Below are 12485 nucleotides of genomic sequence, written 5' to 3'. Positions count from 1 at the left end.
AACTCAAAGATACCTCGAGGCAGGCAGAGAAAGAATTTGGGGGGTAAGGCTCTTGTCATGGAAGCATGAGGACCTGAATTCAGATCCCAAGCAAGCAAAAGTGACTGTGTACACTTGTAACCTCAGTGCTGGAGTTGGTGGTGCTAGAGACAGAATCTTTGAGGCTCACTGGCTAGTCAGTCTAGTTGAGTCAATCAATCAATCAATCAGAGGGCAATGGAGGAAGCCACTCAATTCTAACTTCTGGCCTTCACATTCATACATGCATATGCCAACACACACACACACACACACACAAAACACACACACACACGCATGCACGCACGCGCATTCCCTTTGAACTACTAACAGGTCTTACTATTTATTAAAGTAATAGTGCCTTACTATTTCTCCTATCCATGTGTTCTACAGAGCAAGCATCTCTTCACTTGCCATGTTAAGGTAGGTATGCATTTTTACCTCCAGAACCTACCAATCTGCATGGCATGTACTTTGCCTTCAATAAACAGTTACTGGAAAGAAAAACACAGCATACTACAATGCCAGGAATATGGTGGACAGGCAAACATTTCTTGACTATTCAGTGTGACCATAAGGATGACTTATTGTACTGTATAATACTATCTGAAGTAGACTGAATAAACTCCAGATTGGGAGAAAGGCTGTCAACTAGAACACAAAGAAATTAAGTGGCCAGCTATATTTCAGATTGATCTACATAGAATGGTCATGTAAAGTACATGGCAACAAAATCTCTGATGAACAATCTCTTCTTTTAGTACATTTGCAGCTCTCACAGATAAGACAATGGGTGAGTTCCACATGAAATAAAATAAAGCTTGGTGGTAATTTCTCATGATTCCCAAATGCTATTGCTTCCTAGGCTTTCTTTTATTTTTATTTTAAATGATTATTGCTTTAGTCTCCATTCTGTTTAATACAATGGAACTATAATTCCAATCTCATCTTAATTTCTACCTATCACATCAACAAGAGCCAAAGAAGATAACACACTTTGGTTTGTGTAGTTTAATGTTTGATTTGTGTTCAATAAAGAAAAAGTCTTCCATGAAAACAGCATGGTATCCTGAGATAATGGCTTAAAATATTTATTTATAATTAGGAAAGGCAGGCAGACTCTTAATCATAGTATAGCTTAATTATAGCAATATAAGTATAATTAGCACTGTTGTAATAAATTACTAGTTTATGTGATGAATTGTCTTGCTTCAGTTTTCAAAATAAAAGGATTTCTATACACTATTGAATGAATTCTTGATTTAAATTATTATCCTTCTGGATCCTGTCCATCAACAACTGAAAATTAACTGTATAACTCTTCCTCTGTATATTAATTTCAATATTTCAAAGGTGAAAATAGAAAACCATGAAAGCCAACCTTTTACTCATTTTATTTTACATTATTCATTAAGCATGAACTTTCATTATCTAGCCACCAATTTTTAAAATTTATTTCATTCGGGGCTAAAGAGATGACTCAGTGGTTGAGAAAGTTTGCTGCTCTTGCAGAGGATCTGGGTTTATTAGCCAGCACCCATAAGGTGGCTCACAACTATATGTAATTCCAGTTTCAGGGGCTCTGACAACCTTTTCTAACCTTCATAGACACCAGGCATTTGTGTGGTACACATACACACATGCAGGCAAAGCATTCAAACACATAAAAATTAATTAAGATAATTTTATGTCATTCATGTATGTGTCTGTGTGTGTCATTCATTCCATGTATGTATGTGTGTGGTGAGTGTCCATACACATGTGTGTGCCTGTGTGTGGAGGCCAGAGATCCAGATCAGGTGCCTTCTTCTAATGTGCCCCACCTTGTTTTGATTCAGAGTTTCTCCCTGAACGTGGCACTAACTCATTGGCAAGACTGGCTGTCCATCAAGCCCCAGAGAGCCTCTTGTGTCTGTCTCCCCAGCACTGAAGGTTAGAGTTGCGTACTGTTGGGCTTGGCTTCTACTGTTCATTCTGGGGATTCAAACTCGAATCCTCATGCCTGCAGAGCAAGCATGTTCTTTACTGAGCCATCTCTCCAGCCCCCGATTAATTACAAATAATCTTCAATACTTGTTATCCTTGCCATCAGTACAGGGGTAGAAGTCAGCAGTATGAATTTATGCTTACGGTGTGGGATGTTTCAGTGACAATGACAGAGAAATACCATTGGGGACTCATACAAGTTAAGAGCTGAAAAGGTACTTCAAAGTTCATTCCAATTTCTCAGAACAAAGTACCATTTTGTATTACTCTAATAATTCCTCGCTTGTATTTTTCAGCTTACTGTTTAAAATTCATTTAAAAGTGGCATAGTTTTCCTTTAGCTATCTTTTTTTTTTGAAGGGAGGCCATGAGAGCAAATTATCACTATTTTTAATGTCACCAACTTCCAATTGCTCTTTTCCTTTATTACTTTGCCACTTGCTGTAAAGAGCAGTAATGAGCTTTAGGCCAGAAGCCTATTGTTAAAGAAAGATGGCTATTTTAAGTTTTTTCAGTTTGATTTTTGCCTCAAATCCTAGGCATTTTTTTCTTCCCTTTAAACAAATTGGGGGGGGGGGGGGCTTTTTTGTTTTGTTTTGTTTTGTTTTTCTGTTGTTGTTTTTTTACTATCACATCAATGGCCAGAAAGTCTCCACAAATTAAATGAAAGGCTAAAATCAAGTTTCAAATTCACTTGAACTCTGTAGCTATAAGGCAAATTGTACTCATTCCTCCATCTTTCAGATTGTAGGAGGCAATATAGTGGGACAAGTTGTACAGGAAAGCCTGGTGAAACTCGACCTATAAGTCTGGGGCTTTAAAGTTATTTTTGCAGTAGACTCTATACTCCAGTCTGTCACACTTCAGAACAACCCACCCTCCTCCAATCTTCCTACTGTGAAGACTCATCACACAGCCTCTCAGATCAGTAGTAATGAGACATTTGCCTCTGTCAGACTTCAAGAACCCAGCTCCCTTGATTCACTGCTGAAATAATTTGCTACCAAGGAGAGCCCTGGGGAGGCAAAGAGAAAAAAAAAAACAATTAAGAAATTTCATTTAAAATTAATTACAGAAATTACATAATTTATAGAAAATAACCAAATTGGATATTTTCTCTGATTGTTTGCCTCAGAGGAATATAGCACGACTTGGTTTAAGTCTTCTGAATATACTGGCAGCTGTACCACCCACCATTTGTTATTAATATATTTTTTTCAAGTTTGACTATTCAATTAAATATTAGCTATATTAACTTGGTCTTTTCCTACTTGAGTCGCTCCTGGATGATCTGATGACTTCCTGACAGTACCTCTCACTGCATACGTCATAACAATGGAAGTCTGCTTACATGACTGAGGGAAAACATCACTTTAAGCTGACACAGTCATGCCGTTAACCTTGAGCTTCTTTTAACAAAATGAATTGGCTTACTAAGGCAGTCATGGAGAAAGCTGAAACCATCATTTTCTAAAGATTTTCAAGGTAAGAACCCTCGGGGATGATCTTCTCTCAGTGTCAAAGGCTTGATTAACTGTCTCAGTTGGGTATGATTAATGGCTTTTAAAACTCTGAGGCACCAAGTTTCTTTACGTACTGTATTATATGAATGTTGTAAGTGAGGTATTCTTCAAGTGAACATCATGACCTGCATGCCAAACACACCAACAGTTGTATCAGATAATTACGCATGTTACTCGGTTAGTATGAAAAGATGTTGACAGGTAAAGCCCTCCACTCGTTTAAATAGACGTATCCAATTTCTTCTCATCAGGCAACTTTTCTTTCATCAAAACAATGGCATTCTATTTTTCCTGTTTTACTTGTGACTATGGCTGCAACAGTGCTTCCTTTCAGTCAAATAAATCCAATATTAGTTTGTTTTTATCCAGAGGAAATTTAAGTAGTAGAATTTACAAATATCTTTGCATTTTAATTCCTAGTGACTAAAAAATATGAAGTGTGAAATGCAAATGTCAGTGTATAGAATGCTTAAAACCTTGCATAATCTTAAAGTTGAATTTCAAGTTCTACCCCCCAACGTGAATTATATAAAAGTTGGTGAGCCTCTACCATCTGAAGTGAACAAAAGAAAGCCTTCCATCTTCACTCAATAATAGAAGCAATCATAAATGTCCATCACAAGTTGTAAACCCACTGTAAAAATTTGTACTGAAATCACTACAGCCTTTGTCTAGGGATAGAGTATAAAAGAATCTAAAACGTTCTTCAAAGTCCAGTTTTGTCCCCAGAGCAAAGGCCAAGGATGAATCCATTGTTGTGAACTAGAGGGGCTTTCACTTCACATACATTTTCCTTCAAAGCTGCACCCAGGAAGGCCGACATGCCTCAAGCATCATGTTCTCCCTAGCTGGGTCATCAAAACTCCAGTGTTCCTTTATTTCTCCAGGTCTTTAGGATAAAGCCATAACATAATGAAAAGCAACCATAGGGGAGTCCCAGCAGAGAAGTGTGGCACTTCTGCCTGAAAGGATTTGCTCAAAATGTATTCTCTGTAACTCCTCCTGACACCATCAGTTTAAAACTGGTGTAACTGCTGTGTCACACTAGCTGGAACTGGTGCAATATGTGACTCAGAAGATCACAGGAAACCAGAAGTTACTAAGACTTTTTGAAAGAGAAGGCAAGAAATTCCATAAGAAAATTACAGGCACTTACTCTGCCAACCTCTTTCCCTCAATACACTAAATAACTCCAGCTAGTGAAACAATTACAAATTATAGTTTTGATGAGTCAAATCATTTCAATATAAACTACCTGTCCTCTAAAGTTTATTTCATTCTAGATGGAGAATACATCATTTGACTTCTCTTTTCTTTTTCAAGAAGGAAAATAATGAGTTTAATTTTACATGGTTGATATGTGTTTATGATAGATTCAAAAGAGAATACCACATGAGGCCTTTATTCATGGAAAATAAAACTGTTTCAGAGAATGAACTAATAACGATTAGAATTTTTTTTTCCTACATTTCTTTTCTCACCTTACTTGATGATGTGACTCAGCTATCTCTTAGAAATATAAGCTTTCTTTGGTACAATAAAAAGGGGCAAAAATTAATTCAGGAGAAAAAATGAATATGAAGATGCATGATCTTTAGGGGATTGATAGGCAGTCATTTATCACCTTAGAATGTTAAGAGTAGCTCAGACCTCTGTAATGCTACAACATTTTTCTTAGCACAAGGTCTGTGACAGATGAAAAATCCGTTCGATTTCTTCTTGTGTTAATAAAATGCATAACTTATACCTTTGAGAAATTTTACAGCTAAATCTCTAGAGGCCAACTTTCCATACTGTAAATAAAGGAAGAAATGTACAAAGTACAACCTTGGGAGACGATGACCTTGAGACATTTATTTATTGAACTGAACTGACTCTCAAGCATCATTTTGAAGAAAGTGAGGATCCATCATCAAGAAATGTCTCTGTGAAAAGACTATTATCACAGTGGTGTGTGTCTTCAGCAGTAGGGACTTACCTTTACCCACTGAGAAGCAACCATGAGCAACTGCAAGAGCTGATATTATCTTGGGAGTCTCTTGGGTTCCCAGACCAACAACTCATAAAAATTCACACATATCATGCCTAGTACTGGGGTTTTTATTAGTTTATGACTCTTGGAGATAGCATTGTGAGTCTAGGCGATATAACTTCATTAACAGTGTGTGTACATACATACATACAAGAATGCATGAAGTTTAATTTCTCGTGGCTTTTTCAAATAACCTTAGTGCTATTTTCCCCTCCTCCCTCCTTCTGTATTGACTTCCCTCCCCTTTCTAGAGTTTTAACCCCTCCCCATTGGCTCAGAAACTTGCTCCATTACCTTCTTCTTTTGCTTATCTGTTTACCTAACCCTTTACCTCCCACACCATTCTCATTAGCAGCTCTTCAAACACACTTTCAAAAAGAATCTGTTTTCTTGTGTCTTCATCTGTCATCACAATGAGAACAACCTCTAAACTTGCCTCTTCCTCACGGTCTGCAACTGACCTTCACCCCTCATGATACCAAAATGTCTCCCTTCTTCTCTTAGATTCTTCCAACAAAGTTAGCTAATCCATCCAATCCTTGGTTGTCCTCTCCATGTGTCCCAGTCCCCACTCTTCTTTACTTTCTAAATAGATATCTTTCATTTTCAATATGTCCATTTGACAACTATTTCTTTGATATTCATGCTACACTAAGCACTGCTCAGGAAACAGAGATGCAGCCATCAGCTAGCCCAGTATTTCTTTAAAAGCGTCTCATCATTCCCATAAATGTATCCTATTCTGGCTCTGCTCTTCCATGGCCTTCTTTTTAATTTGCTCCCACTTTTCCTTGAGTCCAATGTACACTTTATCATCTTTTCCTTGACTTTAGTAGTTTTTATAATTAATACACACCTATGCAGCTCATTCATATGTGTGTATATGAGATGCTCCCTGACTTATGATTGGTTTGTGATAGAGTATGTCCAATAACCCACCTTCTTTTTTTATTTTTAATTACACTTTTTTTTACTTTGTATCCTCCCACTAGTACTCTCCCTCCTTCCCTCCCAATTCCTCCCTTCCTTCCCCTTCTCCATGCATGCCCCTCCCCAAGTCCATTGGCAGGGGAGGGTTTCTTTTTCTTCCTTTGGATCCTAGTCTGTTAGGTCTCATCAGGAGTGGCTGCATTGTCTTCCTCTGTGGCCTGGTAAGGCTGCTCCCCCCTCAGGGGGAGGTGATCAAAGAGCAGGCCAATCAGTTCATGTCAGAAGCAGTCCCTGTTCCCATTACTATGGAACCCACTTGGACACTGAACTACCATGGGCTACATCTGTGCAGGGGTTCTAGGTTATCTCCATGCATGATACTTGGTTGGAGCCTCCCACAGAAGGCCTCTGAAAGGCTCTGCCCTGCAGCCTAGCAAAGCAGATGTTGAGATTTATGGCCAAACTTTGGGCAGAATGCAGGGAATCTTATAAAAGAAGTGGGAAATAGTAAGATCTGGAGAGGACAGGAGGTCCACAAGGAGAGCAACAGAACCAAAAAATTGAACACAAGGGTCTTTCCTGAGACTCATACTACAACCAATAACCCATCTTAAACTGAAAATTTTAAGTGAATAGTATATTTAACACAATTACCCTACAGAAAACCATAGGTTAACAACATAATACATTATACAGAGTCAGCTGTATACCCTGGGAGGTGATTGTGTTGCCGACTGGAAGCTGCAGGTCTCTTTTAGTGCCCAGCGTATTTAGAGACTATGCAGCTGCATATATCCATCCTGACAAAAGAACAAAGTTTAAGGTTTCTATATGTGCTTTTCACTGGATGTACACTCCTTTTTCCCTGCTGTGAAAATGGAAACCTGCAAGGCAAGCCCTGACTAAGCAAACAACCATCAGCAGTTTTTTTATATACATTATTCAAAATAAACAATATGCATAAAAGGATATTGAACTTTTCCAAACTACTTGGTAAGTTCCTTAAGGGATAACATATTTCTACCTGAAATTTCAAGACATGTAGCAAGAATATAAAATTACTTTATGAATGAATCAGTGAGATACCATTAGAAGAGGACTATTTATCTATAAATAAAGCAAAGATAAAATGTCAACTCAATTTCTCTTTGCAGTAATAAAGGGCAATTTTTATTGAATGCTTGTGTGCTCTGGTCATCATTTATGTACTTTACACACATTTAACCTCAAAAATCCTGTGAAGGAGGTACTATTATAATCCCTACTTCTCACATTTTAAAATTGAAGCATCTAAAAGCAAAATAAGTAGCCAAGCACAGACAATAACGGTATCAGAATTCAAATCCAACCAAGCTTGTTTCTAAACCTAACAATATTATCTACTTTATCATTCTCTTTCATGATTCTGAATCTACAGATCAAAACTTCAGACACTATTAAATGCCTCTGTCCTGATAATTTTTATAAATATCTACATGTTAAATCTCTAACTAAATAAAAGACCCCAATAAGTTCATGAGTAAGACTTCTGTTGGCATCTTTTATGCAGAGTATCCTTATAATTTTTCATCCAAATCAAGACACTGTTGAGAATGGAATGGGTGCTATATCTCTTGTTTATTGCTACATAACAAATTATCTTCACATTTTAGCTGCTGCAAGCAACAAACATATTATCTCACCCACCTCAGGACTGTGAATCTGGGAGACATTTAACTCATGATTCTGTCTCAGAGTCTCTTGAATTTGCAGTCAAGACAGAGTCCCCGTCTGTGGTGAGGAGACAAGGCTGGAGGCTATTCTATTCTCAGTTCAGCAGCTGTTGGAAGGTTTTAATTCTCTCTTTCATGAGGCTGCTCTTGAAAAGGAATCTTGTTCTCCCTAGAGTAAATGATGGTAGATGGCAGAGATGGAAGGACAAAGTGAAAGGCGGGAGAGAGAGAAGGATGTAGAAGAGAGGGAGAAACTCTTACAACCTAATCCTAGTACTGGCATATTATCCTTTTTTTCCTTATCTCACTGTTATGCGGGCTTGGTATGATATGTATAATCTTGGTTTTGTGAACTTGGTATCGTGTATATAGAAGGGTTCCTATAATGAGCAAACTATGTGGTAGATGCAGGTGCTATCTTTGGGGAAAAGGTGCAGGAATTGAGACAGTTTCACTACGTAGCTCTGGCTATCCTAGAACTCACTATGTAGATCCAGCTGACCTTGAATTCACAGATACATATATACCTACCCCTGCCTTCTAAGTGCTGGAATTAAAGACATGCTCTGCCATGTGTGGATAACAGACACAGCCTGAAAGTAGGCCACCCATGTGCTAGTAATAGCTATGCCAAAACAACAGGCTTTTACATGAAAACAGTCCACACAAAACAAAGCTTATATCACTCCACCTTTACCCAATATCTGGATTACATATATTTACCTTAGCAATTTTCTAGGTCTGAAATTACCTAGTTCTATAACTAAGTCCCTAATAATCCATAGTATGAGTAACTGCAAAGACTCTACCTCATTCTCACCACTGAATCCTTCTCCTGATATTTATGTGGGAGCTACCAGCAGTCATCAACTGCTGTCTTCTCAAACATCTCTTCCTTTCCACGGCAAACAGTAAACTGTTACTTCTCTGCATGACTTGCAATTTCATCCAGCCCCCTAAATGTCACACAGTCTTCTTGGCAAACTAGAAGGTTCATAAGAGATAAAAAGTTGTGCAGAACCCTGTAAAGCATTAATAATGTTGCAGGCTCATTGTTTTAAGATTTAAATCTCTCTTCTTAAAATAAGTTATCAAATTATAAACATGGTATTTGCTCTTACAGATCAATCTACTGAGAGAATAAAACACAAAAATCTAGAAGTTGCTGTAACCATAAATTGTTAAAAACAACAAGTACCCCCAACCTTAGGCATTTTCTCCTCAATAGTTAATTTTATCATGTATTGTCTTGATAAGTTCCAGGTGAATTCGGACCTGGTACTAAAGATTACTCTAACTCACTCTGAGTCTTCAGAGCAAATAATTAAGGCAGGAGTAGTATTTCTAGGATAAGGGCTTTGGTTTTCAGGGTAATTAATTCTTTCTTATCATGTATAAATTGTTGTGGGTTATTAATATTTATTAATGATTTATCTTTTAGTTAATAAACAGTTATTCCTAAACCTTCTTTACACCCAAATCACCACACAGAGACTGGTATTTATTTAATTAACCTAGATCACAATGCTGTGCAATGATTACTCCATCCTAAACCTCCAAGCCTGCATAGTTTCCTCCCATTCAGATTTCACCCATTATACTTGCTGTAAGTCATATCTTAGGTCTGGTTCATCCCTCCTCATGGTTCCAAGACCTCTCCTCCCTACCTCTGCTCTTCTCTTGCTTTCTTCCCCACCTCTGGACCAGGATGTCCCACCCTATTCTCCCCATTGCATGACAATGGCTGGTTGTTTTATTGACAACACAGAGAACAAATGGTGGCATGTTTACACAAACTTGAGACAATTCAATGTCCAGATTGAAAACAGATAGTGTGGTAGAGAAATCAGCATTTGAATGAGCAAGGATAAATTGTATGCATTCCACCAGAACATTATATCAACAGTAAATGTTGAGCATTATAAATATTTCCCTGTCCGTTGACAAAGAACAAGGAAAAATTGAGAAATGGTACTGTAATATAATTCCTTCTAACTAGTAAACTAAATATGCCTGAAAACATTCCTTTCTTTTCAGAACCATTGAGGTCAAAGCAACAAAAGCAAGAACTGTAGACTTTGAATTATTCGGTTCTCTGAAAGTGTTCTTTTTCATCATGTGCACATTATACATCACTTTATGCTCAGCTAGAGAATGCAGTGGCTGCTTCAAATATAGCAACAGCCATCCTTATGTCATAAAGAGGTCCTTTGGTGAGCTAAGCTTAAAACCTGAAAGTTTAAGCATGATTTGGTGCTATTGTTATAATGATTTGCTGTAGAGACAAGGATGATTAGTGGAGAGAGAGAGAAAGAGGGAAAGGAAGAGGGAGAGACAGAGAGAGACTGCCTCTGATTATATCACTTTCCTTTGATTGTTTGTTCAACCCCATGACCAAGGAACTGACTCTCTGAAGAGTGAAAGCAACAATAAACTTCCCACAAAAGTCAAACAAGAAAACACATAAACTACAGAAAAATAAAAACAAAGCACTTCACTAATCTCTCTCACAATCTATCGCTTACATTCACCCACTTTCTGGCAGGAGCTTGAAAGGTCATGTGAGTAAGAAGAAGAAAGAACTGCATGGCCAGGATGCAGTAACTTGTTCTTTTTCCTCTCTGCTGTGTTGGAGAAACAAGTGTTGCATCTTCTAAAGGTTTTCTCCCGTTTGTAATCTATTTTCTCATCATTTATACACCCAAGTCCTTGTTTTCGTCTCGGTATTAAAACAAAGTTGATGCGAGTTGAAGCTGACTTCATCTTGCCAAAGGCTGAGTAATTCCTCCAGGCAGTGCAATTCCTCATCGGTTACCTGAATACTATTAATACTGGTGCATTCCTGTCATCTAATTTTTTTTCTCCCTCCAGTTTAGGAACTACTATTGATTCGCCCAAAATTAAGTCAATTGACTCCTAGATTTTTCTATTTGTTATTTGGAATATTCAATCAAATGCACAGAACACCAGCGATGAATCACAATTCTATGTATCACCAGGCTTGAATCTTTCTGCATGTAAGCTGTTGTCATTTCTGTCTGGTTTTGATAAATATGCACAAAATATTGTTTATGGAGTCAACTTCATAGAATTTTCCTTAGTGACAGTATAGAATTGATTACTTAGTACAGAAATGTTTTCATGTTTAGAAACATGATGAGAGTGTGCTTAATCCTACTAGAAAGGATTACACACTAAACCCCAATACACATATGAGAAGCACTCTCTTGAGTTGGTGGCCAGGGTTGTCCAAGAGACTCCCAGAACGTATAACTTAATGCTTTTGCCCTTGGTTGCCCCCAAGAAATGAAAGGTATGTCAAATACTGCCGAAGACATCATGCACTTCATTAACAGGGCCCAGAGATCCTAAATTGAGCATACCATACCCTCCCTGAAAACTAGCTTTTGTGGTACAAGAAGGCAGCATGCAAGCTTCCCCAAAAGGGAGGTAACTGACAGTCCTTCCTATCTATGACATACAAGAACCCCATCAATGACCAGCATGGCACAATAACCCTAAGGTTGCAGTGGTGGCAGGCACACCTTGACAGTGACGGGACTAATTCCAAGGAGCCAGCCAGTCACAATCAAGCCACGTATCCTCCAGGGACACTAGCCAATCCCCGTTAAGGTCCCGTAGCCACCACTGTCTGGCCTTAACAGGAGCCTGCCAGCTCCCCTCTGAGTTGCTGCCATTTTGTGAAGGTGGTGACACCAGCATGCTAGAATTCTCTTCAGAATAAACGCTCTTTGTTTTTGCACACCATCTGAGTCTGCGGTCTTTCTTTGGTGACGCAGCTACCCTGACATTTGGGGGCTCGTCTAGGATGCCTAAGGACGCCCTACCCAGACTGATTTGAAGGGACCCTTTTTCTCCCCAGCCAGTTAGTAAGTTTTTGTGTGCCCTGTGTCTGGTTTGTTATCTCTCTGTTCTGATAACCTGTCTGTTATCTCTATTTTCTGGTAACCGCTCAAGCTAAATCTGGAGACCAAAGGGGACTTAGCGGACATGCACACGCAGTCCAGTGGCCAGGGGGTGACAGAGGACGCTCCCGACCCTCGGAGAGGGCCCTTAGGTCCTCGTCTGGTTCTGGGAGAGTGTGAAAATTCTCATCTGGTTCTGGGAGAATCTGAAGATTCTCGTCTGGTTTCTGAGCCTCTGTCAGGTCTCTTTGCCTCTTGTGCACAGAGAGCACAAGAGAGAGCAGGGGATTCCGATTCTGCCTTTCCCGGAAGCCACTGTCTGTGTCTGTTCGTGTCTTCATCCTCATCATTGTCTTAC

Source organism: Meriones unguiculatus, chromosome 7 (assembly GCF_030254825.1).
Source record: "Meriones unguiculatus strain TT.TT164.6M chromosome 7, Bangor_MerUng_6.1, whole genome shotgun sequence".
NCBI classification, from domain to species: domain Eukaryota; kingdom Metazoa; phylum Chordata; class Mammalia; order Rodentia; family Muridae; genus Meriones; species Meriones unguiculatus.
The sequence above is the reverse complement of the archived record's forward strand: the minus strand, read 5'-3'. Positions refer to the sequence as shown.